Source organism: Cinclus cinclus, chromosome 6 (assembly GCF_963662255.1).
Source record: "Cinclus cinclus chromosome 6, bCinCin1.1, whole genome shotgun sequence".
Lineage (NCBI taxonomy): Eukaryota > Metazoa > Chordata > Aves > Passeriformes > Cinclidae > Cinclus > Cinclus cinclus.
Window position 1 is genome coordinate 10,387,223 of NC_085051.1, and position 12,230 is coordinate 10,399,452.

General features: G+C 48.4%; 1 protein-coding gene across 1 annotated transcript in view; it reads left to right on the top strand.

Annotated features, from left to right (window-relative positions):
• Positions 1-12,230, top strand: part of BAHD1 (bromo adjacent homology domain containing 1) — a 32,155-nt gene continuing 19,925 nt past the window's right edge. Inside the window, exon 1 of the mRNA XM_062495120.1 lies at positions 1-35. The gene's annotated coding sequence lies outside the window, so the exon portion shown is untranslated. The remainder of the gene's footprint in view (positions 36-12,230) is intronic.

The following is a 12,230-nucleotide window of genomic DNA, read 5'->3' on the forward strand; positions in this document are numbered from 1 at the left end:
GATTTCTCCCCCCCGGGGCCTGCGGCAGCCTCCCGGTGAGTCCACACTCGGCCCCCGCGGCGCCGGCTCGTCCCTCCGCCCCCGGGAACTCCGCCGGGCCGGGAGCAGGTGCCGCCGCCCCGGACTTTGGGGGGGCGGGGGGTACGCGGGGCCACCGGGAACTTCCCGCGGCGGCGGGGAAGCGCCAGGAGGGTACGGCGGGCTCGGTGGCGGGTGGGCCGGGCCGGGCCGCCGTTACCCCGCGCGGTCCCACCGGTGCGAGGCCGGATCGGCCCCGCCGAACCCCCCCGGGCTCCTCCGCCCCATCTGCTCGGGCAGCACAAAGGCGGCGGGGCCGGGCCGGGCCGGGGGGGGGGCCCGGAGGAGTTGCGGGGCTCGTGGCCCCGGGGGGCTCCTTGCCCCAGGCGCTGCTCGGCTCGGGCATCGCCGGATCGGGGGCGATTCCCAGGGAAAGCCGCCGCTGTCCTTGGCCCCTCCGGATCTCGGAGCTGAACCGGCGCTGCCCGGCCGGGAGTTGGCACAGGACGGGCTGGCTCGGGGTTGGTGTTTCGGGGCTCCCCACGGCCGAGCGGGGCGATGAGCCCCTCCCCTGAGGGATGAGCGGTTGAGTCCGTCGAGTTCCCGATGGTTTGGAGGATGTGATGCCGGGCGGGCTGTGAGCCCCGTGTCCCTGTCAGGCAGGTGCCATCGAGCCTCTTTGGGGGACAGCAGAGCAGTTTTGGTTTCCATCGTGATTTTTCCCACTTGCCGTGCGCTCCCCCGTGGCTCTGGACATCTCTCCTTTCCTGCCGGCTGCTCCGGTGGCCGACGGCTTGTTTCCTCTTCTCCTTTTGTGTAGCGGTGGCTCCTAATGGAGGCAGCTCCGCTGGCTCCCTCTTTTCCAGCTGCTTCTACAAGGCGCAGGAGCCAGCACATGTGACTGGGCAGATCTCGGGAAGACTAGCAAGTGCTCCCCGGGCTCCTGCTCCACAGCCAGCCCCAGCACGGGGATACCCACACCCCGATGTCCCTTTCCCTGCCTCGGCGCAGGCAGACACAGGAACCCCCTCTCTTTCATAAGAGCAGCCGTGGAAACTTAAAAAATACGAGCATTTGGGATCTATTCTGTTTGCCTCTTCCTCCCCCCTCCCCTCTCTCTTTCCGCGAAATGCTTATCTGAAAGAGGTTCTGGTTGTGTTTTGTTTTAAAGAATCCAGCTGCCCCTCGTGCTCGCTCTCCATCTGAAGTCATCATTGTCAGGAGCAGGCGAACCTCAAAGCGAAAGGCTTTGCCGGGCTTTTGCTTGCCTGGTTAATTGATCTGTCCATCAGTTTGCCACAATTAGCAAGTGCTTGCTCCACGCTGAGGGGCTCTGTGGTGTTCTGGGGGGCTCGGGGTTTTATTTTAAGGCTTCTGGTTCCTGAGAAAGAGTGACACGAGCTGCGTGATAGACTGATGCTTTTGAAATCTTAATGTGATTTAAATACCAGCACGCTGCTGATCGCTTTAACAGAAATATCCTGCTCACATATTCATCCCGAGCCATCCTTCACGTTTGTCATGTCCTGGCTACCTGAATCATTCCCAAGCTTCAGCTGGAGCTGTCTAAATGTTTGCTGGTGATAGGAAATTGTGCATTAGTGTGATTTACCAGGGCGTTTTGGATTTAGACATTGATTTCTGTTTGTTTTCCTCATGAACTCAGTGCAGCATTTCCAACTGCTTTCCAGCTGCTTTTCTCAAGCAGAGCAAGGAAGTGTAGTACTACTGATAGGTGTAAAATCAGCTGGAAAACGCCAAGCCTACCGGGGAAAATAATTCCCTGAACTCTGTGCGAGTGGATCCTTTCTGGATGCTTTGTTTGCTGGGGGTTGATGATGACAGTTGCACAGAACAATAAAATGTGACTTAGAAACATGGGGTTTGAGGGTAAAACAGTCACACCCTTGTGTCTTGAGGCAGAAGTGTTATTTTGGAGGCCACTGACGTCTTCTCATCCAGCTGAATCATTCAGTTAAACGTCGGTGCTCTGTCCTTCTTGCCAATGTCTGCATCACCTTTCTGTCTCCACTCTGGAAGCCTTAGTGTGTATTTGGCTTTTTAACCAGTATCATGGGATAGTTAGGGTTGGAAGGACCTCTGGAGACCATCCCCGTCTTGAGCAGGTGGCACAGAAATGTGTCCAGGTGGGTTTGCAATGTCTCCAGAGAGGGAGACAGCCTGAGCAGCCTATTCCTGTGCTCTGCCACCCTCAATGGAAAGTTCTTCCTCCTGTTGAGGAAGAACTTGTGTTTTATGTGATGCAGGTTAATTTTTGCTGTTGTGTGACTCAGAGGTTTCTGTGGGACACGTGTGCTGCTCCGGTCTGTGGAGATCCGATTTAGGGAGCCCGTGATTTGGGGGGAAATCCACCTTTCAGCAAAAGCTTTTCTAATGCTGCTGCAGTACTGAAAGTAAGCCCTTAGCAGCAAATCTGTCCAAAGTAAACAATTGAAAAATAATTAGGAGTGGTAGGCAAAGGCATTCTCTGCTTGGCATAATGTTCAGATCGCAAGCAAATGAATGAATGATGAGATCTGGCTCTGCAAAACCAGGGAAGATGTGCTCACATGTGCAAATGTCACATCCAAAAGGAGCTGTCTGGGGCTTTTTTTGCCCCGTGTCCTGGTTAGTTGTTGCCATTTGGACATCAGGAAGGATTTCTTCATGTAAAGGGTTGTCAGGTACTGGAAGAGGCTGCCCAGGGAGGTGGCAGAATGCTCATCCCTGCAGGTGTTCAAGGAAGGACTGGGTGTGGCACTCAGTGCTGTGGGTTAGATGACAAGATGGTGGTTGGTCACAAGTTGGACTCTATCATCTCGGAGTTCCTTTTCCAAGCTCATTGCTTCTGGGAATCTCAGTTAACCATGGGGAGACAACTTATGGAAGCAGCAGCAGCGGAACAACCTCAGTGTTGCACCCAACCAGCTGAACTAAGTCCCAGCTCTTATGTTGGTAATAATAAATGAAGCAGCATTCAGCTGACTGGTAAATACAAAAAAAAAAAAAAAAAAAAAAAAAAAAAAACAAAAACAAAACAACAACAACAAAAAAAACAACAACCCAACAACAACAAAAAAGAACAAAAATAAGCAGTCCAAAGAAGTCATAAATCTGAAAATAGCTTCAAACACAATCTGTGAGCTGGCAGAGGCTGGAGTGGCTGGGCTGTGACAAAGAGGGATGTGCTGTGATCCCAGGGGATTTCCCTATCCGAGGGCTCCGTCCTCAGTTTGCTCTCCTGCTTGAACTCATGGTGTATTTATGTGCCTGTTTCCAGCAGCTCATAGGTGAGCTGTTATATTCCCAGCTGCAGACTTGGGCTGTCTTGAGCTATTCTCCAAGTGTGAACGCTGGAAGATGCCACAGTTTTGGATGCAGACGATGTTTAAAGGGAAGAACAGGGGATGTTTTGTGGAGGATGCTCACAAGGAATTGTTCCTTGTGCTTCAGCATGAGAACTGGAGGCTTTGGGTCCTTCAGCCATGATCACAGCTGTCCAGCATGGCAGCTCCTCTTTTTATTGAGACCAAAGACATGGATTTAATTGCAGAAAATATTCAAATTCATGGCCAGATTGTTGCTCTCAGTGAATGAGTTACCTGTAGGAAGACCATCATTATTTAACTCTCTATGCTTTCACACTTGTATTGGCACCTGATAGCCTTGAAATGGGGAAATATACTTAGATTTTATTTATTAAAAGGTTTTATTTATTAAAAGAAAAAAAACGAGATTGTAGGGGACAGTGCCATAACTTTGTCCACTTATTGCCCAGATTCGCTATTTCAGCATGGAGTTTTATTATAAATAAAGTAGAATAAAGTAGAATCACGGTAATATTTCTTGTGAATAAACAAAACCCCCTTCCATTAGAAGACCAAGATACTGGAAGACTTTATAATGCAATAATGTGAAATGAGGGACTGAAGTTACTAAAAAGAGAAACCAAGGGTATCATTAAGAAAAATAAATATAAATCTGGTTTAAAATCAACTCATTTGGACCCTGTCAATATTTGTGCCATTGAGGTTTAATTGATCTGTTCCATGTTATTTCTTTTCCTCTGGCCGTGTAGGTGAAACGCCTGTAACATGAGAGTATGGAGAGCTAGCAGGATATAAGAAGTTCAGTCAGCTGAGGGAACTGAACCTGAACCTCTCTGTGAAATCTCTGGGCTCTCCCCAAGTTACGATTGTATAATCTCCAAAGAATAATCTTGAGTTAAATCATAGTGGAAGCCCCTCAGTGGGGATGACAGTGCTGCTCTGCTTCTGGAGAAAAGTAGTTGAAAATGAGGAGGGCTGCCCTGGAGGAGCAGTTGTTTTCCCTTCAGTCTGCTAATTCTTGGTATACATTAAATTTCAGGACATCTTCCATAGAGGGTGAGTGGTTATTAACTCCACATGGGTCAAAAATAATTCAAGGGACACTGTTGATTTTGGCCTGATTTGTGAGCCATGCTCACAATTGGCAGTGCCGGGTTCTTGCTGCTTGGCGATGGGGAAAACGTTTCAAGTGTGTCTTAGCTTAAATTAAGCCGTGTGGGAATGAGCAATGTAACACCCTGCGAGCCCGGTGGCACGGGGCAGTCCCCGCTGGGGTCTGAGCCGTGTGCCGGTGGCGTGCGGCTAAATAAACACTATTAAATGGGGAGGGAATGTGTGTCATTCCCCGGGAGCACGCCGAGCTCTGGGCCCTGCCGCTGCGCTTTTCCCACGTGGCACGGCCGGGAATGCCGCTTTTATCACCTCTTCTAGCAGCTCTCGCTTAGGTTGGAGGTGCAGTTTTCAGTAGAGATGTTTGGCTGGACCTTGACTGAGGGGCTGCTTGGAATCCCTCGGTTTGTCATTCTCCTTCCTGCCCCGTTTAAGATTCCCAGTGCTTTTGGAGACTTGGCAGCGCAGGGTTTTGTGGGATGCTTGTCACACGTGCAGCCAGGCACCGTGACAGGAGTCTGGTGGCATCGCCAGGGTGTCAGCTCATCCCATGGGATGGCATGGTGATGCTGAGAGCAGGCAGGCTTTGGGATCCATGTGTCTTGTGGCTCCCTCCTTCCCCTGCAGAAATGCAGCCCAGGTGGGATTTTTCTCCTGCTGTATTCCCTGGGCGCTGCCCTGTTGTGGACGGAAGTGTTCTGGGAAAAGGCACGTGGAGAGCGGGTGGGATTTGTGTTCAACGTGTGGTGCTCAGGAATAAGATGATGCTTGGGCTCCGAGCTGCCGGGTGCTGCATTCCTTGTGTCCCAGTTCTCCTAAACAAAGGTATGACTAAAGAAAATGATGGTTTTTAGGTTTTCCCCCTTTGTAAGGCACATCACAGCAGTGCTCACTGGCACCCATTGTTCTTCCAGCAATTTTTTTAAGGGCTTTCTCATGCTCAGCTTTGAAACTCTACGGCTCAGCAGCCTTGATTTTTTTTTTTTTTAATGAGAGATCTTGGCTTTTAGAGGCTGCCTCTAATATCTCAATATTTCAAATTATTTACGAGGCTCTTAGAAATAAAAAGCAGGCGTTTTCCTCACATTGATTGGGATAAAACTGGCGGCTGATTTTTCAGTGTCTGAATTATCATCCTTGAAATAAAATCTCAGTGTAGGGGAAGCATCGAGATCCCAGGCATTGCTTCCTACTTGCACCGTGCCTGGCCTTCTATTGTTCCTGCCTGTGGCCTGTGGGAAGCACAGAAAATCGGGAGCTTCAGCCAGCTTTCCCGCAGCACAGCATTATCCGGTGCTCGTCTTCATTGTGTGTCTCCCAGTGCCTGCGGAATACCTGGAATAGGCTTAAATCGGCAGTGGAGGAGAGAAATGGGGAGTTCAGGGATGCGAGGGAAGGATGGCCGAGCTGAGTTTTGGCGGCAGGAGGGAGCAGGCACCGCGGGGAGTGTGGCAGAGCAGCTGCAGGCGGATGGATGCTGCTGGAGCTGGGAGCATCCTCGCGCTCCCAGTCCTCGCATCCTCGCCGGGCAAGTTCGGTGAACTGAACATCTTCACTGGAAACGGATGGAGGGCCACATCCCTGAAATCCCTTTAGGAGCTCTCTGTTAGGGCACTTGGCAGGTTGAGTGTTCTCGCTGGCTCAGGGTTGGGAATTCTGTATAAAAGAGAAGGATTTGAGGCGGGGTGGAGAGGAGCGTCGAGGTCTCTGCTGTGGGAGGATGGAGAGGCACCGGGGGATGCAAGCAATGAGGATCAAGCTGCAATAATCACATATTGATAGATATGAATGGTTTGGAAGGAGAGAAAGCAGGAAAGTGCAGGGAAGTAATGGGCAGCAGGAGGTTTGTTTTTAATGAAAGAAGAACTTGTAAGGAACAGATGCAAGAGGCATGTTTGGGTTTGTTCCTTTGTTCAGCTCAGGCAAAGTCATTGGAAGGATTCAAGGTTGAAGATGGCTCAGAGTAAGGAGACAGAGCACAGCTCTCTCCAAGGTGAGCAGGATAGTAAAGGAAAAGGATTTGGCAGCTATAATCACATGTAGATAGAGAAGAAAGATTTTCTTAAATTCCTGGCTAAATGCCAGGTGTCAGAACAGGTATAGAAATCCTAGGTTGGACAGGTAAATCCCAACCTGGGAATTCCTAGCTTTTAGCAAATGGCACAGGCAACAGAAGCAAAACAGACATTTGGGGGATTTATTCCTTAAAAATTACTTGGTCACCCTGACTGTGTGGCATGTCCCTAATTCCTGGAGGCGGTGATTACCTGGAGATGGCCCCTGCAATAACCAAGCATGTGGTGGGCAGAGCACCTGCTGAGGGGGAATATGCAATGACTGCTGGCTACCCCCCTTTTCTTTCCCAAGGACTCTGTCATCTTCTTCCTAGATGCTGAATTTCATCAGGGATCTCTAGGGTTGTAGTTATTTGGGATTTCTACTGTCCTCCTTGTGTTTTGGTTGGAAAGAGGTGAATACTTTCCAATCCTGTTAGGAGAGACAGTGTGGTTGGGAAGCAGTGTTTAGCCAACATTAAAAAAAAAAAAAAAAGCTAATTTCATTTCTTTGCGGTTCTGTTACTTCTCATATAGTAAAAGAGGACCCAGGGAATAATTCCCACTGGAGAATAAATTGCCAGCATGGCTGAAAGTGCAGTCCTGACACCTCTGGTGCTATAAAGGAGTGATACAAACCGTGTCCCTCTTGGTGTCTGTGGGTCAGGATCAGTTACCAGGAATAACTTCAGCCTAGGGTTGAAGTTTTGGATGCAAGTGGCTTAATGACTGTGGATGGAGCATCGCTGTCTGTGCTGGGCCCACGTGTGATCTGCAGCAGTTCTCCTGCCTGAAACCACTAATGAGCTTAAGAGCTCCCCTGTTTTCTCAGTGCTTAACAAAAATTAAATCCTTCCCTCCCAACAAAACTGGTCGCGTGCTCGACCCGCTGCTTTCATCAGGAACAATGGGTGAGCGCTGACCTTCCTGAGATGCCACCTCAGAGCTCGTTACTGAATAATTAGGTGATCCTTACCCTTCCCACAAAGCTCGAGGGCTGTTTTTTTTGTATTGATAATGTGACATATCCCAAGGCTCGGCCTTGAATTTCAGGCGCTGGGCTGTTCCAAACTCCATCTGTCCACTAAGTGAATGTCAATCCAATTTAAGCTTGCATATGTTTCCAAGGAAACCATGGGAGGCAGTGGGGAGAAGTGGATCATGGAGGGGCAGGGAGGCTAGCGCAGCAGTAGCAGTGCTTTGACTTTTCACTCTTTAAATATAATTAAACTCCAGTTTGCTGTAATAACCCTATATACAGCAGTGTCTGGAGGCCTTGAGGGTCAGGTGGAGTAGCCTGCGTTATATGTAAAACAAACATAGTGAATTTTAAAATAAGAAAGTGGCTTCAGGTGCTTCTGTGAGGCCTCAATCCTGCTCATAGAGCTCTGCACTTTCTTATGTAGATCCTGGAATCTTTTAGGTTGGAAAAGACCTCCAAGATCATTGAGCTTTACCTGTGGCTGATCACCACCTCGTCAGCCAGACCAGAGCATGGAGTGCCACATCCCGTCATTCCTTAAACATCTCTAGGAATGGTGACTCCACCACTGTCCTGAGCAGCCACTTCCAGTGCTTGAAATCATGGGTTTGGGTAGTGAGGTCCTAATTTTCTTTCTCTCAGGCTAGAAAGCTCATGCAGCCATATAAAAACCTATCCAGCCCTCAGCTGAACAAAGCAAGCTGTGAATGGGCCCAAAGGAGTCTTCATATGTGTATTGAGATCCCCATGAAAATATAAATGGAAAGTGTTTAGATAAATTTAACACCAGTGTCCTGGTCAAGTTAAAAGAGACAGGCTGCACAAGTCTTGGAGGAACCTAGGTTAGTGGAAGGTGTCTCTGCAGATGGGGGTTGGAATGGGGTGATTGTTGAGGTCCCTGCCAACCCAGATCATTCCAGGATAAAACACCTTAATGCTGCACACCGGTGTTCTAGTGTTTGGAGGGCAGTAACTGTGACAGACCTTGCCTGGGGAGCAGGAAAGTCGGTGAATATTTGGATATTTGTTCCCGATCCCTCAGATAAGCTGCAGGTGCTGTGGCTCCTCAAGGGCTCATCCTGCACCAGAGGTGTGAGAACTTCGAGGCTGATCGCAGCTCGAGCAGAGGCACAGAAGGAAAGCTATGAGGTGACACTGAGCAGGAGGCACCAGAGATAATTTGGGGTCTGTTCCTTTTGCAGACCCCCTGTCAACCATAGCAGAGACCTTACAGAAATTGTGGCATCCTCTAGGAAGTGTCACTCAGCTCTGCTGGTGCTCCCACGTGTGTGGCAAAGTGGTAAGCAGGGTGGGAAGCAGCAGAGCTGGAGACTCAAATATAGACTTTGTGCTTGGTTTCTATTCAGAAGAAATGAAGGTTCCCCTGCCCCATTTCCAGGAATTCATCTTGATCTGAGAGTTTAAATGCTGCAGAAAGTCAGGGCTGTAAGTCTGCCTGCCTTACTGAAGCAAAGTGTGTTTCTACTTGTTAATACAGCTGTTAAATAAAATGTTTATCTTAGTTATTGAAATGAGGAATGGGGAGCTAGCTTTGGAGCTCTAAAATGGGATATTATCTGTCATTTTAGTTTGAAGAATGTTGCTGCCCTAAAATGTTTTACTGTGACAAATAGCTGGAGCTGAAATTCTGGTGTCTGGGGATATTCTGCGTGGATGCATCTCTCCTTGTGCACTGTAACTGCAGTCTGAGGCAGAACTCCTCAGCTCTGTGCTTTTTGCAGCTGTTGTCCAGAAACAGATCCTCTTTGGATCAAATCTCCCGAGATTTGGACTGCCAGCAGCAAAACTGGCTGAGGGGAGGTGTGTGCTGGGCGCAGGCACTGGGAATTGTCCTTGGGCTGAGCTGTGGAATACCAGAGGAGTTCTGGCTGCTCATGGAGGGGGCTTTGCAGCACATTCCTCCTTATCAGCTGTTTACCCTTCCACGCTGGGCACAGCCTGGGAAAGCAGAGCTTGCTGCAGCTTGCTTGGATCTTCCAGCAGCTCCTGGAAACTTCCTACCAGCTCTCCCGACATTCGACCGACCGGTAGCTGTGAGCGTCTCCCGCTGCCACTTTGGCTCTGCTTCAGCTGGCAGCTCGTGCAGCTCAGGAATCCCTCTGGGATCGCCTCTCCAGTCTCATTTCCCGTGCTCTGGCTTCACACATTGTCTCCTTGAACCCCGTTCCTTGAAGCCTGGTGCTCTGAACCGTGTGCATCTGTTACACTTGTGCTCCTGCGCTGGTGCCTGGGATGGATGAGGGCAGTTTTCCCTTCCCCATCCCTCTGATCCATTGAATACCTCAATGTGCAATCAATGTTCTCCAATCATGTAGCTGATAATGAGGGGGATGATTCTGATTTTATTTTTTCTGCACTTGCCAGTGCAGAAGCTCCTCAAAAGTTTTGCTCTTTTCTTCCCTATAATGAATATTCTCCTCTAGGCTGGAGGAAGCACGTGGGGGTGGTTTTGCAGTATCAGAGCATCATTTGGAAGAACAGTCCTTGGAGGACTCTTCTCCCTGCTACTCAGCACACCTGGGTGTTTTGAAGCCTCAGCCTGACTTCAAGGGACCTTCCTGAAAATTAGTTGGAGGCACGTGTGTCATTTCCATAAAGCTAGGCTGCACTGTTTAAAAGCTTTGTGGTTCCCCAGAGGAAGTTGTAATTAGACTCCTTTGCCAGAGAGCTGATGGTTTGTCCTCTGGAGTTCCCACTGGCTCCATGATGACCTGTGCTGGTGGGAGTGTTCAGCGTCCCCCCAGAATTCAACCGAGAGCTCTTGGGACCAAGGGTGTGACTTAATCATTGTTCTTACCATTCCTGATGCTCTTAAGTCTATTTTCCTCATGGCTGTGCAAGGTGCAGAGTGAAATCCAAGTAATATTTTGGTGTGATGAAGTCTGTATGGCCCATCTTATTGAAAAGGTCTGATCCTAGCCCTGGGTTGGAGAGCTGAGTGTGTTTAATTGCTGCCTTTCAGAATGGCCAAGTGGCATCACACCCATGTGGGTTGATAAATGCACTTTAATGAGTGCATATAAACCAGATCACTCCCAGCGCCGGCTGCAAACCCTGTCCAGTCTATTTAAAGGTGGTATTTGTTGCCTTGACTGATCAAACCTGGGGCACAAGCAAAGATGTGTGTTTAAATACACCTCTAACGATGTGGGTAAGGGATGAAAGAGTTGGGGCAGTTCCTAATGGGAGTTAAACGGGTTCTCATGGAAGCAGCATTCCAGCGAGCTGGGCTTCTCCTTGTCTAAAGTGGCTGAATTGCCTGTGTTTGGCTTGTGGTTCCTGGGATTTTAACATGTTACAACATCCACCTCCTGCTTGAGTTTTCTCTCACCAGATTTCTGATCTGTGCCAGCTGCTGGTTCCTAAAAATGCTCCTCCAGCCTGGCTCAGCTCAGGACCTTTGGCAACACTGAGTCCCCTGCTTCCTGGGCTTGAGTGATCCAATTTGATCTAAATTTAGATGATTTCTCTGCTAACACCCTAGGAATTAAGGAACTTGTTCTCCTTGGAGGCTTCAGTTGTTGCAGGACCATTCAGCAGTGCTGCATTTCCTTGGACTAACCCAATACATGAAACCAGCTGAGTTGTGAAATTTTAAGTGGAACTTCTTCATTTACCTTGTGGGTTATGGATTTGTAAATACTGTCTCTGGCACTTATGAGAGGGAAGAAGGGTTTAAAGCAGGTTTAGGTAGGCTTGGCAGTTCTGCCTTGGCTAAAACTGTGCCACCAGAATATGTGTAAATATACGCCTGTATTTGTGGTGGTGATTGGTCCTGTATTTTTTGGAGGAAAAAGAATGTGTGTATTTTCAAGCCACATCTGGACTTTTATTCCAGAAGTTCCCAAATCATTCTGTGATTCATGGAATCCCAGGATGTTTTTGAGTGGGAAGGGACCTTAAAGCTCATCCATTTCCACTCTCTGCCATGGGCAGGGACAACTTCTACCAACCTGTGCCAGGGCCTCACCACCCTCACAGGGATGATTTAGATTCTCTGATTCTCGTTGAAATCCAGCAAAGCTGGCTCCAGATTTAAGCTCTGCTCAGGATTCAGTGCAGCACTGTGGTTTACAAGACATCAGAGAAGGAGAGGGTTTGGTTCCAGGAATTGCAGTGGGAATGCAAGAGTTCTGTAAAATGTTTCTTTGACTTGAGTTTTGGAATGAGATTGAAACTCTCAAATGGAAAAATGCTTATCATAACTCATCCTCTGTCACCTTTGTCCTCAGCTGGGAACGTATGAGGTTAACGCTGGTGTTTAAAGTGATGATCAGAAAGTGAGAATTAAGAAGTAGAAAGTCTGTTTTCTTTTGAAATGTCTGTTAAACTTTGAATAGAAAGAGGAATCAAAACCTTTGATGAAGGAAACCCCAGAGAGCTGTTTTGCTGTATGGACAACTTGCAACCCAGCTGAGGGTGAAGTGGAGTACTACTACTTTTTAAACCATATCGAAACAAAAGGTATTTCCAAATGCAAGATGATACTGTCTAAAGTATTTATTCTAGAACTGAAAATAATTCAGATAGCAGTTTTGTCTGAAGAGGTAGTTCTGGTCAGTGTATTTCAAGTGGAGATGAGTCAGAATACAAGAATCCTAGAAAATACTACATGAACTTGTTCTTTAACAGAGCTTTGTTTTGCCTGCTTGGGTTTAAAGCTTCTGTAAATTTAAATTTTCAAATTCAGGCTGTCTTTTGCACTCCTCATTGATG